A 16,075-nucleotide genomic window follows, 5' to 3' on the forward strand; every position below is an offset into this window, starting at 1 on the left:
CGTGGACGTGAAGCATACTCCAAATTCTGCTGTCCTGAATGCACTTTAAATCGTTAAGGTTAGCGCCTGCGCACTACGGCTTAACTGTGATACTCTGCCCCACCAACTGGGGGCGGTACGTCGAGCCTGAAAGTAGGACACAACCACCAAAGAAGCCTGAAACGCATGAAGAAAATAATAACGTGAGATGTGCGAGCACTCAACGAAGGAAGAGCTGATGAAGGAAAAAGCACCATGAGTACGTTCGCCTGTCTGCTGGGAAGTTTCATAAGCTGGCCCATCGCATCGCTCCATTTATCATCCACCAGAACACACACAGCACACCTGTTGGTATAGCTGAGAGACTAGCTTAGCCTACTTGCTTATTAGGCTACTTAGGCTACAAGCCTATAGCTAAGTGACTCGGTGCCAAGGGGGCAGGCGAATTCCCGGAAGTAGAAGCATCGATGTAGCGGTGGTTATCAACTCTCTGCTAACCCCATAGAACGCCCATCCATTTAGGATTTTTTTGAACTCCCATAACTTCATATAACATATATCATGTGCCAATATTTTAGCTTCTGTGTTATCTACATAAACAATAAAAGGCAAAACAAGACTCGACTACCTCGTACGTAACGTTAGGTTCCCGTAAGAAGAATGTTTAGCATGTCCGGTTGAAGGGAAGCTAACGCACTGGAGGGAGATAACCGTATTGTTTGGATAAGAAGCGTAATCCAGCCAGCACGGAAACTCGTGAACAAAGCTATGTAGCCTACAATAGCATTGTAGCCTGTTAAGGTAAAGCATATAGAGGCAAGTAAACCTAATGGAGAAACAGTAGTTTTACCGTTAGGTAGTCTAACGATAATCTTTTCGTTTTCGATGGATTGACGTAGGTCAGAAAAGTGGAAAGAAGATTAGCCTCAAGGCTATAACTTTTTTGTTTTGTTTTACCATGACTGTTTTTTAAGATGATCATGTGTGGTAGTTTCAACATTAACACGACTTGATATCACTTGTGAGGATGATAATAATAATACATAAATAAATGTTTAACTTTGATGACTTTGAAGGCGAAGGAAGTGTGAGAAGAATTTCTGTGTAGCCTATCTATCATATGAGTTACAAGATTCAGTTCGATGGCTAACGTCACGAAGTTAAGTGCGAGTCTGCGCAGTACTTGGGGGACCAACTGAAAAATGACTCAGTACCCTCCCATTGAGAACGACGGAGTCTGTTCGTCCATTTCTTTTACTGTCTATGCTCGGTGCTGCGAGGGCAGCAATAATTGGGACATTTTTCTAAACACAGCATGGTAAGAACGAGTTGTGCGTACATATGTCCTCAGTTAAATTTGTATTGAGTCTTCACACCTGCCTCATACCAAACAGTATGAACCAAAAACCTGTAAATATGACGTGTCAATAAAAGTTTTGAAGTAACTATTTGTGTTCATAATGTATAATGTCTCACTGTGATAATGGGTGTATTTAGAGCGAGAGGTAGCCTAGGTTATTCCTTCAATTATTATTATGATAATGCATAGGCCTATCCGGTGTTGACAGGCGAGTTTCGAGATTTGAGTTCAGCATTGTTCAGGAGCTAGGTGATAATGATTGCACCTGGGAGAGGTAGGCTACATTCCCTTTATTATTATAATCACTATTGATAACGCATTATATACGGAACAGGCGAGAATGCATCTCGATCAGCAAGTGTTACTGGGTTTCGCCTGAGCGTTGGAGATAGATACCTTTATATGGCTCTGGGTTTCGCGATTTGATTTCAGCATTGTTCAGTAATAGGTGCTAGGCTACGCTCATTTTTAAAAGATGCATTTAATCCGAAGTCATGTCAGCTCTCTATGCAGGTTGTAGGGCTGTCACTTTTTATTTGAACATGACGTGAAATATCCGTAGTCAAACTATAAATAAACTATTCGGTTTTTAGTGCTGTGTAGCGCATTTCTACAGTCTATGATTAGTTTTATTTTATTGTTTGCCATCTCATTCAGTGCTACATGATCCAGGGCTCATGACCAAAGCAAGCCAATATAATAGCCAGTATATAGCCACAATGAGCCATATCAGAGCCCGTCTACGGAGAGCCTTGCCACTCCGTATTAAGTCCCATTGTACCGAATTTTGGATGCAGTTCCACCAGAGTTCCACTGGGGGCGATCGCCATGAGTACAGAATGAATGGGAGTCAATGGAGCTAGACGGCTAAATGTGTCTCTTTCACCTGATTGTCGTTGACAAATCTCAGATTTGATTGTAGTTTGTATAGCTTCAACATGGGTTATAGGTCAAAAGTTGAATGAACGAGTACTTATGTCCTTTTGATTTCTTACAGGTTGGGTCGTTGTTGCACATAACACGCTAGCATTGTGCTAATGAATGATGTCATTGACACATTTGAAAGGCTTTTTAGAACAATTAAGTGACTTTAAAAAAATATAATACTCCACCAAGTGTATTTTCTTTGCCTCCCCTTTCGAATACAATACTCAAATTACTTGAAAAAATCCCGAGAAAAGTGGATTTTGAGGGGTACAGCTCCATAGACCTCCATGCATTCTGCACTCGTGGACGAGCGCCCTCATGTGGAACCACAGAAGGAACTGCAACCAGTTCAGAAACCGGAAGTTTTCCGAGAGTGGCAGTTCTCCCCTTATTAGACATTCTCTGGCCATATGCAGCCACCCTGTTTCAACAATCAGGTGACGTACAGAACGGCCAGCAGATAATTACGTCCCCAACTCATCTAAAATGTGGTGTCTTGAAATACTTTGGGTTCAACAACATAACGTGACCGTTAAATATAATGTTAAAGAATGTATCTGTGGATAATTGTGGCTTTAATCGGTCGAAGTTGACTCCATTTCGTAGTGTCTCACGTAACTCAAAGCCAGGCAAGCTGAGGACAGGCGCTCTCTCTGTTCCATCGTCGTTATGGTAACCAAACAAGTCTTCTTCTGTCTAGGTTTGTTTGTAGGTTTAAGTGTTGTTCTTCTATGTGGTCCACCTACTGGAGAGTGTTTACAGCAGTTCCGTTTCACACATGCGCAGTCTACGCGTCACTTTGACGCGCGGTCTTAAAATTCGGTCGACTCAAAGACGCGACGCATGCTGTAAAAATGAAGCAATTCTCGTCACGCGCTCACCAGTGCCGCGTGCGCGGGACGCAGACGCGGGAGCGTACCATACGCTTTAGTCATTATAACAACAATTTTGTTCATAAAGAAAAACTTTAACAGGCATAAATCGAGGTAGCCTAGGCCTACGGTAGAGCTATGTTTTGCAGGATATAGGAGATCCAGGACGAATGAAACACTTTTTAATTTAACTTCATTTACAAAGACATTGTACCATACTAAAAGCTAATATTTTGTCACAAGCAACCTACATCTGTCCTCTATCAAATACAGTTGCATTTCCAGCTCTGAACAAAACTGTTCAGGAATTATTTCAGCAAGTTGAACGTGTTTTGTTTCATTCGCCCCTCCTGGTCGAGACAAATCAAAAAGGTAGGCCTACGATAGACAATAGTGTCAGGTCAGGGACATTTGGTAGATTACAAAAAAAAAACTGTAAAATTCGGAATAGTACCACAAGTGATACTTTTTTTTGTTTTACTTAATTTGAGTCTTTGCTATAGCCTATTTCTATAAAGAAAATATGTAGCTTTAGGCCTTCAAAGACAAGACACCCTACAGGGAAAATGGAACAGCCCATCAGGAAAAATGTGACAGTCAGTGATGGCCATTGGAAACAATAGTGAGGGACAAACATGCTAACAACTAAGTAATCATGTTTCTGCCAATGCTTCTTGCTGTGAAGTGTGTAAGCTATCTCACGGTTATGAAAATATCATGCAATGGATGATTCTGGCATTTGTATAGCTAGAACATTAAATGTTTCCTATATAGGCCTAGTGCAAAATGTTACTTCACTACGTATGCTAATATGCTAATAAGTGCCCTTCATGATCCACAGTAGGTCTACCCGCCCGCTCCCGCAATAATGTGTCCTTTTTAGTCCCGCTCCCGCCAGCATCTTTAACATTAGGTCCCAATCCCGCCCGCATGCAGGAGGGAATTTCAGTGTTGCCTTCTGTCTCACAAAAGGAGCACTTGACACAACTGAAAAGGACTAACAGATGTCTGATGTCAGATGTCAGTTAGGTTATTCCAAACTTTTGACTGACATAGGCATGGATGAACCCCTGGGCACAGATGCAAAAAGCTCTCCCCAGTTAAGATAGGGGGGTCCGTGGGCATGCTCCCCCGGAAGATTTTTTTAAAAAATGACATGATGACTTCTGGTGAGTTTTGTGGAAAGAGAAGAGAAGGGCGGAGAAGCAATTTCACACAGAGTCTTGGGCTTCAGGGCCCCCCTGAGCTCTCCTACTGCCCATTCAGTAATCCATCCAGCTGGACATAGACCTGTGGTACTGTATGACTCCATTTGTCTCCAAAATGTACATTGTAAAAGAAAGTACAAGAGTATCTTTGTTAACTTCTATATTACACATAATGCAATGGCTCTATGTCTAATTACTTAAACTTTTTTAAACTAAGGCTTAAGCTCATAGGTTTGGACCTATAGCCTAATAAGATTTTGTATTTTGATTTTATGCTGGCGGCTAATCACTCAATTTTAAGGTAGTTTGAAAGGGAGGATTCAGGATAGGCGACAGGCCCCTCTTCTGTCTGACTCACCTCACGTTACCCTATGCATTATAGGCTGGTTTCTGACAGAAATTTCGTTTTTTGCCAACATGTAGAAACACAACTACGGCCTAAAGATACAAATAAAGTTATTTGGTGAATGGAGGTGCAAATTCCTTTGTTTGGTTATTGTCCGCGATTCACATTAACTGTAGGCTATCACCGCCACTGCATTGTAAACGATTTTTTCAAATTGTGTGCTGTCGCCACACTTTACTTTGCCTGCATGGTTGCGCGATTGAGTGCATCTACATGTAACATGCATGATGCAACAACCTTTTTTAAGAGGCTTATAAACAGGTTAATTTCTGACATTACCACTAATATATGCATTATTTGTAAGACATGTGAAAGAAATGAATGACACAGGCACGCACAAATTCATAATTTAAAATAAAAGGCCACTACGTTTCACTTTCGCTATCGTACTTGGGAAAATAGGCTACACTACAATATGGAACATGCTTCAAAGTTCCCGTTGAGTCTGATCGGCTCCAAAAAATTAATGGGATTTCCTTAGACTATGCTACACCTTTACAAAAGGTTTTGTGAGAATTGTGGTAGCTTTTTCTATATTGTTGACAGCCCTACCGCACCGCAGTCCCTACTGCAGGAAGCTTTTGATAGCGCAAGCCACTAATGAAAAACGCAAAACCTAGTTGTGCGTTATTTACCTTTGATTACATTTCAGATAGTGGTGCTTGTTGGTTTCCTGTAGGCTAGCCTATAGGCCTAGCGTTTTTAATTTATTTTTCTATGTCCGAATATTTATAATTCCGGGCCAGACCTTATGCTCCAGCACTAAACATCTATTTGAGGCTGTATCTAAAACATACACCAGTCAGACCCGGCCATGAACACTGCGATCAACTATAAACACAAACACGACAGACAGGACATACAACATTGTCAACCTGCATGGTTTAGAACATGAACATTACACACATACACACACTGCACAGTATCATGGGAGCACAGTCATAAACAGCTAGGCTCAGTTCGTTACAATATTAACATCTTTATCAACTGCTTTTCCATGTCTCACCTGCATAAAATAAAGTATAAACACAGACATTTGTACACGTACTTGGAATACATGGGTTAGCCTGCCTGGTAATGAAACAGCTGTTTCAGACATTTGGCAATATAGCATGTTTTTCATCCTTTGTAAACAAGCATTCAAGAAATACTGCCGGGCACTATGCAAAGATTCTAGAGCACAGCAGCACAACTGTGCCTGGGTAGTCTAGCCATTCTATAATAAACACAATGAGTAAAAGCAAATGTGCCAATAGGCTACAACTAGGCTATTAGATAGATAGATAGATAGATAGATAGACAGATAGATAGATGTATTTAATCAACTTAGCCTACCTCAGATATTGAAACATGAAGCATCCCATGCAGCGCTGATCAAGAATGCTATGACCGTTTATGCAGCTGGTTCAACCTGTTGCCACAAGCGGTAAGGAAATGGACAGTACATAGTCTACCGCTGGAAAATGTGAACCTTGAACAGTGAGCAGCATCGAAGTTGAACTGTCACTCTCAGCCCTGTGGCCATTCCCTTTTTCCTGTTTCTCTTGCAGAGGCGTTGGCGTCATGGGTGGGCCTTAGGGGGCCAGGCCCATCCAAACAAGCCAATGTGCTCTGGGGAGATAATGGAAAATACAAGGTTTGTATCAAGCATCAATTTAGAATTTGGATATTCTGGTTGCTTTGAAATTGACCTCCAGCATTTTCCATCTTTCTTGAGTTTAGCTAAGAGCATATTTTCTTGACACTTGTGTGGTATGGTCTTTATTGAATATGTGATTTCCTCTTCCTTGGTGGTGCAAATAGAACAGCCTATCCGCAGCTCGGCTGTTTGGAGTACCTCATTAAAGCTATCGAGGTACAGAGGCTGGCTACTAGCTAGTAGGCCTAACACAGACCATTAATTCAAAGCTAGAGCTGGCTGCTTTTTTCACGAACCTGGGCCTAGTTTCCCGATAACGACGGAGACACGCTCGTAAGAGGGTTTTCTACGATTCATCTTACGATCGTTCGTTTGGTTTTTCCGACTGTTTCCCGAACATGCTCGTAGCGTGAACGCGTATCCGTAGATTTTACGGTGAAAATTTGTGAAATTGCAACAGTACAAAACCGTAAACGTAGAAACGGTAGAAAACATTTCTTACAACAGTTAAGTATTGTAAATATGTTTACCAGCTGGAACCATATATTTCACCTTTTTTTTGTATAGAAAATACGTTGATTAACCGTTAAGAAAACAGAAACATGCCATATTATATAAAACAGGGAGCACACAATTTTTTTCCGCTTTTACCCTCATCTAACGGTGTGTTTCCACACAACGAAATTTCGCGTCGCTCTCATTGAGGTTGAATGGAGACGAAATTCGCCCTAGTTGGGCGAAATGAAAGCGAATCGCAGAGGCAGGCGAAACAAAGTTGGCCAAAGTTTAACTTTATTTAAATGAGGACCATTCGAGAACCAATCAGGTCCGCGTCTTTGTGTTTGGAGGCGGGAGTTACAAAAAAGTCTGACCAAGATGGCGGAGACTACCTGAGCTGGAACACGAAAATTTGTATGTGATTAAAATGTTTCTACACGAACATTGGCACTTGTATCAACACGAATTGTGGTTTATATGCCACACGAACTTAGTCAGAGCACATACACCACTAAATAGACCACTATATATGTTAGTTTAAGCACTCGATCATTTTTAGCTAGCTGACAGGCGAAATGCTAGTATTTTAGGACATTGGATTGCATTGTAAACCTAGCTAGACAGCTAGGCTACATGCTGCAACACAGGTATGAAATATATTATGTCTTATTGACCTTGTTGTTTCTATGAACATGAATTGTTGTTTATAGGCAACATCAACTTAGTCGAGGCATAAAGACCCCTGGATATCTTCATTAAGTACTTAAACGTTAGAATTAGCTGATTAGCCTAATTAGCTCGCTTGCCACCACTGGCTAGACACTGCAGTCAAATGGTTAGCGGTTTCGCCGTCACGCCCCCGAGGCGAAATTTCGCTGGCCGAAAATCGCGAGGTGTTTCGCTGTGTGGAAACACACCGTAACGGTCGGTTTCCACATGGCGAAATTTCGCTTCACTCATTGAGGTTGAATGGAGACGAAATTCGCCCTGGTTAGGCGAAATGACAGCGAATCACCGAGGCAGGCGAAATGAGGACCATTCGAGAACCAATCAGGTCCCGTGTTTGTGTTTGGAGGCGGGAGTTACAAAAAAGTCTGACCAAGATGGCGGAGACTACCTGAGCTGTAACACGAACATTTGTATGTGATTAAAATGTTTCTACACGAACATTGGCACTTGTATCAACACAAATTGTGGTTTATATGCCACACGAACTTAGTCAGGGCACATACACCACTAAATAGACCACTATATGTTAGTTTAAACACTCAAACTTTTTAGCTAGCTGACAAGCGAACTGCTAGTATGTTCGGACATTGGATTCCATTGTAAACCTAGCTAGACAGCTAGGCTACATGCTGCAACACAGGTATGAAATATATTATGTCTTATTGACCTTGTTGTTTCTATGAATATGAATTGTTGTTTATAAGCAACATCAACTTAGTCAAGGCATAAAGACCCCTGGATATCTTCATTAAGTACTTAAACGTTTGAACTAGCTCGCTTGCCACCACTGGGCTGGCTAGACACTGCAGTCAAAAGGTTAGCGGTTTGGCTGTCACACCCCGAGGTGAAATTTCGCTGGTCTTTTTGAACTTCAGAATGGGGAGTCGAAGTGCATTATGGGGCGGATAAATAGTCTGATTTACCATTAGAAATATGACATAATACATAGAACAAAACACATTAATATTTTGCTTTTATTTTCTGTAAAAAATACTGGTTACCCCTGTAAAATTCACTGCAGGTAGTCTAATGGATGAATCAAATTGTCTAAGCACCCTTCTTTGATTTATACATATAAATAATTTATGTAAATTCACAAATTAATATGCATTAGCCATCTATGATTATAGTCCATGTGCATTAAATCACTGAATTTTCCCCAAGGTATTTCCCCAAGCTAGCCTATAGATGGCGCTGCATTTTGTTAGTTAAACCACATGGCCAAATATCAACCGCCATTTTGTTCGCGAAGGAGACAGTGATTTGTGAGATGGTAAGTAATGAAAACGACAATTTAATAAATTGAAGAGTTCAATCTGATTAAAAGTATTAATTAGTAATGCAATTCTAAGCTTCTTGTGTTTGCAATGGCTTACGTCTAGAATTTCCTTCGGGATGAATAAAATACTACTCTTATCTTATCTGAATCTCTGTTGTAGGATAACGTTAGCCTATGACAAAATTGCCAGCTAGCATTCAGATTTCTGACCATGCTTTGATTAATGTCAACATTACCTTAGATTATGTATATTGTGCTTCGATTCTAACTTGTAATAAAACGGAGATATCATACTTAGTCTACACCGTTTTTCTCTACAGTCATTAAGTCTACATTCTGAGCTGGAATGTCAATTGTCTCAGTGTGAAATATCTAACTGAGTTCTGATTGAGAACGCCATTTTATTAACGTTAATCCCTTCATTGTGCACAGAAGCTTGAAATGACTTGACGGGAGTTCCAGTCATTTAGCCTTGCTTTATGTTTCCAGGCGAAAGTTTTGGCGTTGAAGTACATTAGGCGTTAAACATGTTTTATTGAATACATTTATTGTTTGGACCTTTACAGTTAGTAATTGGATAATTGCTAGAGTTAAAGCATAGTTTTGGCTAATGTTAACAGGAAAATTGTGCATTTGAAATCGTATTGCTTTTGTGCAAGTTAACGTTGCCTAATCTTTATGTTGCAGGTATGTTGGGAGAGACGTCTACAGGTAAGTTTTTACATTTTCTTTACTAGGAGTAGGCTATTTATTTAGAAGTGAAGTGGTGAATAGGGTTTCTGAACGTTTGGGGAGGAGGTTTTTTTTTTCGCGCTCGTTTTAGCCATGCTTTCCAGTCACATTTTGTGGAGCTGTTCTGTCTGCTAAGGCGTGCATTGCAAAGTGCTTCGTCTGTTGAGTGTAATGGAAAGGTAGAAATATCATTGCATTGCTGAGGACTTAATATTTATTTATTTGATTGGTTTGTGTCAACAGGGTATCAACAAGGTACAGTGATAATGTATTGCCACAGAAATGTTAACTGATGTAGAGTTTTGTCATTGTACAGGTTAGTAAAAATTAAATATCCAGTTTTAATGTCCAGTTTTATGTTATAGATTGAACTCTTTAAATTAAATCTCTCTAAATTAAGTAAAACTGTTCAACAGAAATTCCGATAAAGCAGTAATTTCAATTGTAAAAAAAAAACTGGCGCTGTATTTCCAATAAGAAAAGCAAGCATGAATTCGGTAAGTCTTTTTTGAACTGTAGATGGTTCATTCTCATTACTACTTGGTTAGAACAACTATGGAACCAATGATGAGTATATGTAAAAGGTATGCAATGTCTCTCTGTTTCTCTCTCTCTTTCTCGCTCTCGCCAACCATGGTAAGTATCCCTGATTTCTTGTCTCTGCCTTGATCATTTATGCTTTCATTTATATTGTAATGCTTGTCCACCAACATTACATCTTGCTCCTACTGCATCAGCCCTAATGTCTCATCAATCCCCTGTTAATCCCCTCTTCCAGATCAGACCATCTAGAACAGGACACAACACCCTGCTTACACCTGAAGGAGGGCTAGGACACACAGGAGACCTGTATGCTGGTAAGTCAATAGAATGCATTTTACATTTCTTAGTTGAGACAATACTGCTGTGTCAAGTCAACTACAGATTGCTATTCAAAGCTAAGCTAGACATACTTAAGAACTGTCAGGTAGCAAATTAACATTTTTAATTGAAATGCTTGGTTGTATAAGTAAAGGAATGTAATGTAATGTAATATAATATGTAATAAGTTTGCTAATGTAGTTTTACATTTTTTTTTAATCTAGTTTGTGTGCCATTCACCCCTAAATTTTCTTTTGACCTGCCAAGCAGCAGCACGAACGACTGGGTCGACTTAGGATTGAGTCCCCTCTCTGCCAGAAATTATCACTGTGTTCAAGGAAGACCCAGGCCCAAATAAAGCTGCTATGTCTAAGGTGTGCTGGAAAACTTTCTGTTTTGACTTTTCATTCATTCACATTGTATACAATTTAGCAGCCACATGTGGCAACATGTCAAAGATGATGCAAATCTAGTTCTTTTGTAAGTTATAACAATGTGATATATTGGTGAAAGTTAACATTGTCTCATCCTTGCAGGTCAGCCCCTTTTCCTCAGCTATTCAAGTTGGCAGTCATCTAATATTAAAGGTAAGATGTTGCTAATTTTGTTAGTGGTTAGTGCTCAAACGATGTTTTCTATGCTCAAGTTCATATGTAGACACAGAGTTCATTAAAACGTTTTTTTCTAAAGACACACATTTGCACATTTGCTTACCTTAGCCACTCCCTCTCGCCGCCATCTTGGATTGTTAGGATAAGCAAATGTGCAGTCTTCAGAAACAAAGGTGTTTATAAACTGTGCTCAAACAATGTTCTCTATGCACGAGTTCATATGTAGAGACCCCGATAATACTTTGAACAAAGTTTTATGCAATGTTGAACCTTCTATAAACCAATCTATAATCACTTAGAAACCTTGAATTTCTAAGTGTTTATAGATTGACATTTTGTGAGTGTGTCCCACTTGCCCACAGTTCACCCATAGAAGCAATACAGGTGAAAGTGAGTAGAACACTACTACTGGAAGACGCGGGTTTGGACGTAATCGTCTCGTTGACCGAATTTTTGACTTGTGCCCATGCACACATAGAGCCTACAATCGAAGTTCGCCGGTGTTACACTTTAAGTTGATTTTCATGTATAAATTCTATCGAGGGGTGGATAAACTCAAATTTGAGAGGGGTAAACTGTGTTTACTTGAGTTTAGTCTCCACTATAGCCCTGGCTTTCCCACTATGTTCCTTTGTGTCAGTCATAATTTTTCATAATGTTTCATCAATTCACTCCTGCCAGACCAAGCCAATGTCCCGCTCACCTCTGAAGAAGGGAAAGATACACATGAAGCCTGTTGGTTGGCTCGGCAGTAGCAGTCCATGGTGAGACTAATCAGCGTTGTGTTATGGGGTCTTGGGGTTTTGTTACTATCTGTTATATTCTGCAGGTTCCACCCCAGCAATGTGTCAACTTTTAACTGATAAACTATGTACCTACTGAGCTGGTGGCAATTGCATGTGACAGTAAATTTATGAATTGCTTTATTCTACCAGTACTCGTTGTAGATATGACTTAAAAGTGCCTTTGTTTTCTCTTCCTATGCCGATGTTCCTGATCCATTCAATGGCGCCAGAAAGGGCTGAAGCAGCTGACCTTCCTCCTTCGGCACACCTACAAGCCAGGGTAGATTCTTGATGTCCAGTACTGTCCCTTTTTTGACTTCACAAGCCACAGAAAGGCAACACCTTTGAAACATCTCAAAGTTTTGCAGACCTGGACTTTTTCCATGCCATAAGACTGTTGAAATCTGTGGACTTATGCCTAATTACTATGTAAGAAGGGAGGTATTCCTGGTAATTCTATTCAAGCTCATTGTTTTTGAAAAGACATTTTGGTACAACATGGACAGAATGGCCAACTAACAGCTTATTAACTGATTAGGGCATAGATGATTGTAAGTTCTAGGAATAAAGTTGTCTTTTTTACCAAACTGTTAATTGTATGGTTGATTTGTGTGGTAAACATAGGATAGGTAAAATAGTAGTAGAGACTGTTCAGACGGATTTGTTAGGGTGTTAGTTAATGTATACAGTAAAATGTGTTTGAAACAAAAGTTAATCGTAAAATGAACATACATTTTAGCGTAAATGTAGAGATGGTTAAACTGTATTTATTACGGTAAAATTTTGGCAACCCAGATGCCGGTCTTTCACTGTTAAAATGACGGAATTGGTTTTTTTCGTATTTATTACGGTCAAATTGCGGCAACCCAGCTGCCAGTCTTTCACCGTTAAAATTACGGAATTGTTTTTCCGTATTTATTACGGTCAAATTGCGGCAACCCAGCTGCCAGTCTTTCACCGTTAAAATAACGGAATTCTTTCTATTGTATTTATTACGGTAAAGTTCTGGTAATCTAGCTGCTGGGTTTTTCCGTAAAAATAACAGAATTTTTGTACCGTATTTATTACGGTGAAATTCTGGCAACCACAGCTGCCAGTTTTTCACCGTAAAATCAACGGATTTTTTTTTACAGTGTGCTATTAAGATGCTCTTAAGGGGAGCTGTCCACGTTAATAGTTCTGAAATATCCTCTGATTTGATGGTGATGTCAGGTGACTGCACGTCACAGCTATAGGCCTACCGTTTAAACTTCGGATCTACACATTAATTCACATCAATACGAAAATAGAAACACTTTGACATCTGCATGTAAGCATCCCAAGTAGGTTATATACCACACACAGACATAAATAATTGTAATTATTTAAGATTAGATTGTTGCACCATGCAATAGCCTACTTTTTCGCTGTGTCACGAACACGTTTGAAGATAAGAAAGTCGAGTAAGAAAGTGAGGAAATGTAGGCTTAGATTTTGATGCAGTAGGCCTACAGACTAAACCACATGTTCCTTTCTCTGCTTGTACCCTTATTGGCCTAATAAAATATAGCCCTCACTTAGCAAAGATAATGGCAAACTATTCTGGCAACGTCTCGTTTCATAACTTGATTGCATTTTTAACCGCTTTTCATCACATTATTATGACCATTAAATTTAAGCTATGCTATTTTGCACGCTAAAATCTAATTCATCACAGGTAAACACAATAAAGAATGGGAACGTAAATTGGATTATGTATTCTAAGTTGTAATTCCTCTGTATGTCCTGTTGGTGACCTCAGTGAGAAGTACTGTTAAGACACTCTTAGCCGGTAACAAGAACTCTGGAGCACTCGTAGATCTACGAGTGTTTTCACGAGTCTCTTAAGCTACGATGGTTTCGGGAAACAGTCGGCAAATCTTAAGACGTTCGTAAGAGGGACTTTACGACGCTCTTAGGCTTAAGATGCTTTCGGGGAACTGGGCCCTGAGCTGATGGAAGTATCAGGGGTTGGGAGCAAGGCCGTAGCCATGATATCAACATTGGGGGGGACCAAATCTTTGGTGCGGTCTGAATTTCAATAACAGAATTTCAATAAATTTCCTGCCATGCAAAAATATTATTAAAATCACAAACAAGTCATTAGTTAGGTCAATTACGATATACCAAACTTTTGACGGACATAGGCACGGATGGATTATGAACCCCTGGGCATAGATGCAAAAAAACCTCCCCAGTTAAGATAGGGGGACCCGGGGGCATACTCCCCCGGAAGATTAAAAAAAAAATGACCCTTTATATTATGACAACCTATTTAGTGAACTCAATTTAGTGACAAATCTAATAAAATACATATATATTTTACTAACTATTTCCCTTCCATCAGTTGATTTGTTTCCAAAAATATCAATAAAGTTTTGCATGAACTTGAGATTGGGTCTCTGCTCTCTGTCCATTTAAGAACTTGTGTCTACGGTGTTATAATTGAGTAGGGTACATTTCCCAGTTTCCCTCTGGGTGGCGTAGTTGGGTTCCTTTGCGTGACCGCGGGCTCTTATGGGCCCTGGTCACATAAGTATAAGTATATAAGTAAGTATATATACTCTTTTGATCCCGTGAGGGAAATTCGGTCTCTGCATTTATCCCAATCCGTGAATTAGTGAAACACACACAGCACACAGTGTACACACAGTGAGGTGAAGCACACACTAATCCCGGCGCAGTGAGCTGCCTGCATCAACAGCAGCGCTCGGGGAGCAGTGAGGGGTTAGGTGCCTTGCTCAAGGGCACTTCAGCCGTGCCTACTGGTCAGGGTTCGAACCGGCAACCCTCCGGTTAAAGGACCGAAGTGCTAACCAGTAGGCCACGGCTGCCCCTAAACCCCTAACCCCATAACAATGTTAATAACAATGTCAATGGCTGCTGACCGTGGCGTTCGATTGGAACCTCATAAAAATCTCTGGGGCGATTTTCATCATTATTTTTTGAGGCACAGAGATCCGGGGCTATTCCCAAGACATCCGGGGCTATAGCCTCGAATGCCCAGGTCTAACCATACCACTGGGCTACATTATACATAAATACTGTAATAGCATGCATATTTTCAAAATGTTTATATTGAGACAAAGAGCCTAACTTAACATATGAAATTGTATTTAGGCTATGTTCAATAGGCTATAACAACCATCTCTGATCCATGTTGCAAACATCTTTAGGGTTATGCCATGGTCAGTTGCTACAAATACAAATTGTGAATGGCTATTTCATCTAGGCATCATCTAATTATTTGACAAAGACAATACAATAGTTTGATATCTAGTCCAAAGTCTCTCAGTGTCTCACCTATGACATTATTGCTTTTGTTCAGTAGGTTTAGTCATTATATAACAACAATTTTGTTCATAAAGAATAACTTTAACTTTAACTATATCATAAAAAAGGATATAGGAGAACTGGGACGAATGAAACACTTTTTAATTGAACATCATTTACAAACACATTGTACCACACTGAACGCTAATATTTATATTCTAATATTTATATCTCTAGCAACCTCTGTCCTCTGTCAAATACAGTTGCATTTCCAGCTCTGAACAAAACCGTTCAGGAGTTATTGCAGCAAACAGAGGTTTCACCCGTTATTACGACATCCTGTTACGACAACCCTCTAGTACGACATACCGTTATTACAACATGCCTCTATTTAGACATGCCCCTACTATTTTTTTTAGTAGCCTACCGCTATTGCGACATGACCTATCCTCGTTTTCAATTAATCTCTGCAGTTCCTGTATCCTATCAAATTCCAACATCCTAGATGCATGGATGAGCTGTAGTCATGTCATCTGCACCTGCAGCTACATCAACAATCCACCCGCCATCCACTCCAGTCTCCAAACAATGTTTTTCCCAATAATTGATATCAGAACACATTTCAGTCAAGACCTTAGGTGATTTTGAACTGGCAATATGAATAAATGTTACACATTATGTAAAACACAGGTAGCTCTCCTCACTTTATTCTCTAAGCTCTCAGGGAAAAGCGGTCGGAAACTCCATGCATCAAACAAACTCTGTGCGTGCAGGCTAGTAGTCCTATATAATGTCAATCAATGGCCAATTGTGCAAAGACGGGCGGAGTTCTTACGCTCCAGTAGCCTGAACCACTTCAGTGAACGTTCAAATAACCCCCAGAGTTTAGTGTCCAAAC

General features: G+C 40.0%; 1 protein-coding gene and 2 long non-coding RNA genes across 6 annotated transcripts in view; 2 read left to right on the forward strand and 1 right to left on the reverse strand.

Moving 5' to 3' along the window:
• The window catches only part of LOC143104697 (3'-5' exoribonuclease HELZ2-like), a 58,453-nt gene extending 52,222 nt beyond the window's left edge, over positions 1–6,231 (reverse strand). For all 3 annotated transcript variants that reach the window (XM_076268938.1, XM_076268935.1, XM_076268936.1), the window contains exon 1: positions 6,088–6,231. The gene's annotated coding sequence lies outside the window, so the exon portion shown is untranslated. The remainder of the gene's footprint in view (positions 1–6,087) is intronic.
• Positions 6,232–8,809: 2,578 nt separating this feature from the next.
• LOC143104462 (uncharacterized) lies at positions 8,810–10,475 on the forward strand. Its single transcript, XR_012983073.1, has 4 exons — positions 8,810–8,891; positions 9,585–9,608; positions 9,873–9,884; positions 10,046–10,475. It is a non-coding gene; the product is annotated as an uncharacterized LOC143104462 (long non-coding RNA).
• Positions 10,476–10,719: 244 nt separating this feature from the next.
• LOC143104614 (uncharacterized) lies at positions 10,720–12,359 on the forward strand. 2 transcript variants are annotated; one of them, XR_012983102.1, is made up of 4 exons: positions 10,720–10,864; positions 11,027–11,077; positions 11,783–11,865; positions 12,117–12,359. It is a non-coding gene; the product is annotated as an uncharacterized LOC143104614 (long non-coding RNA). The 2 variants fall into 2 exon arrangements; XR_012983103.1 differs by having other exon boundaries at positions 12,121–12,359.
• The last annotated feature ends 3,716 nt before the right edge of the window (positions 12,360–16,075 follow it).

This window comes from Alosa pseudoharengus, unplaced genomic scaffold, assembly GCF_046254945.1.
Source record: "Alosa pseudoharengus isolate Yale_2024_CS ecotype anadromous, Long Island Sound unplaced genomic scaffold, YU_APseudo_1.1 YU_APseudo_1.1_scf_5, whole genome shotgun sequence".
NCBI lineage: Eukaryota > Metazoa > Chordata > Actinopteri > Clupeiformes > Clupeidae > Alosa > Alosa pseudoharengus.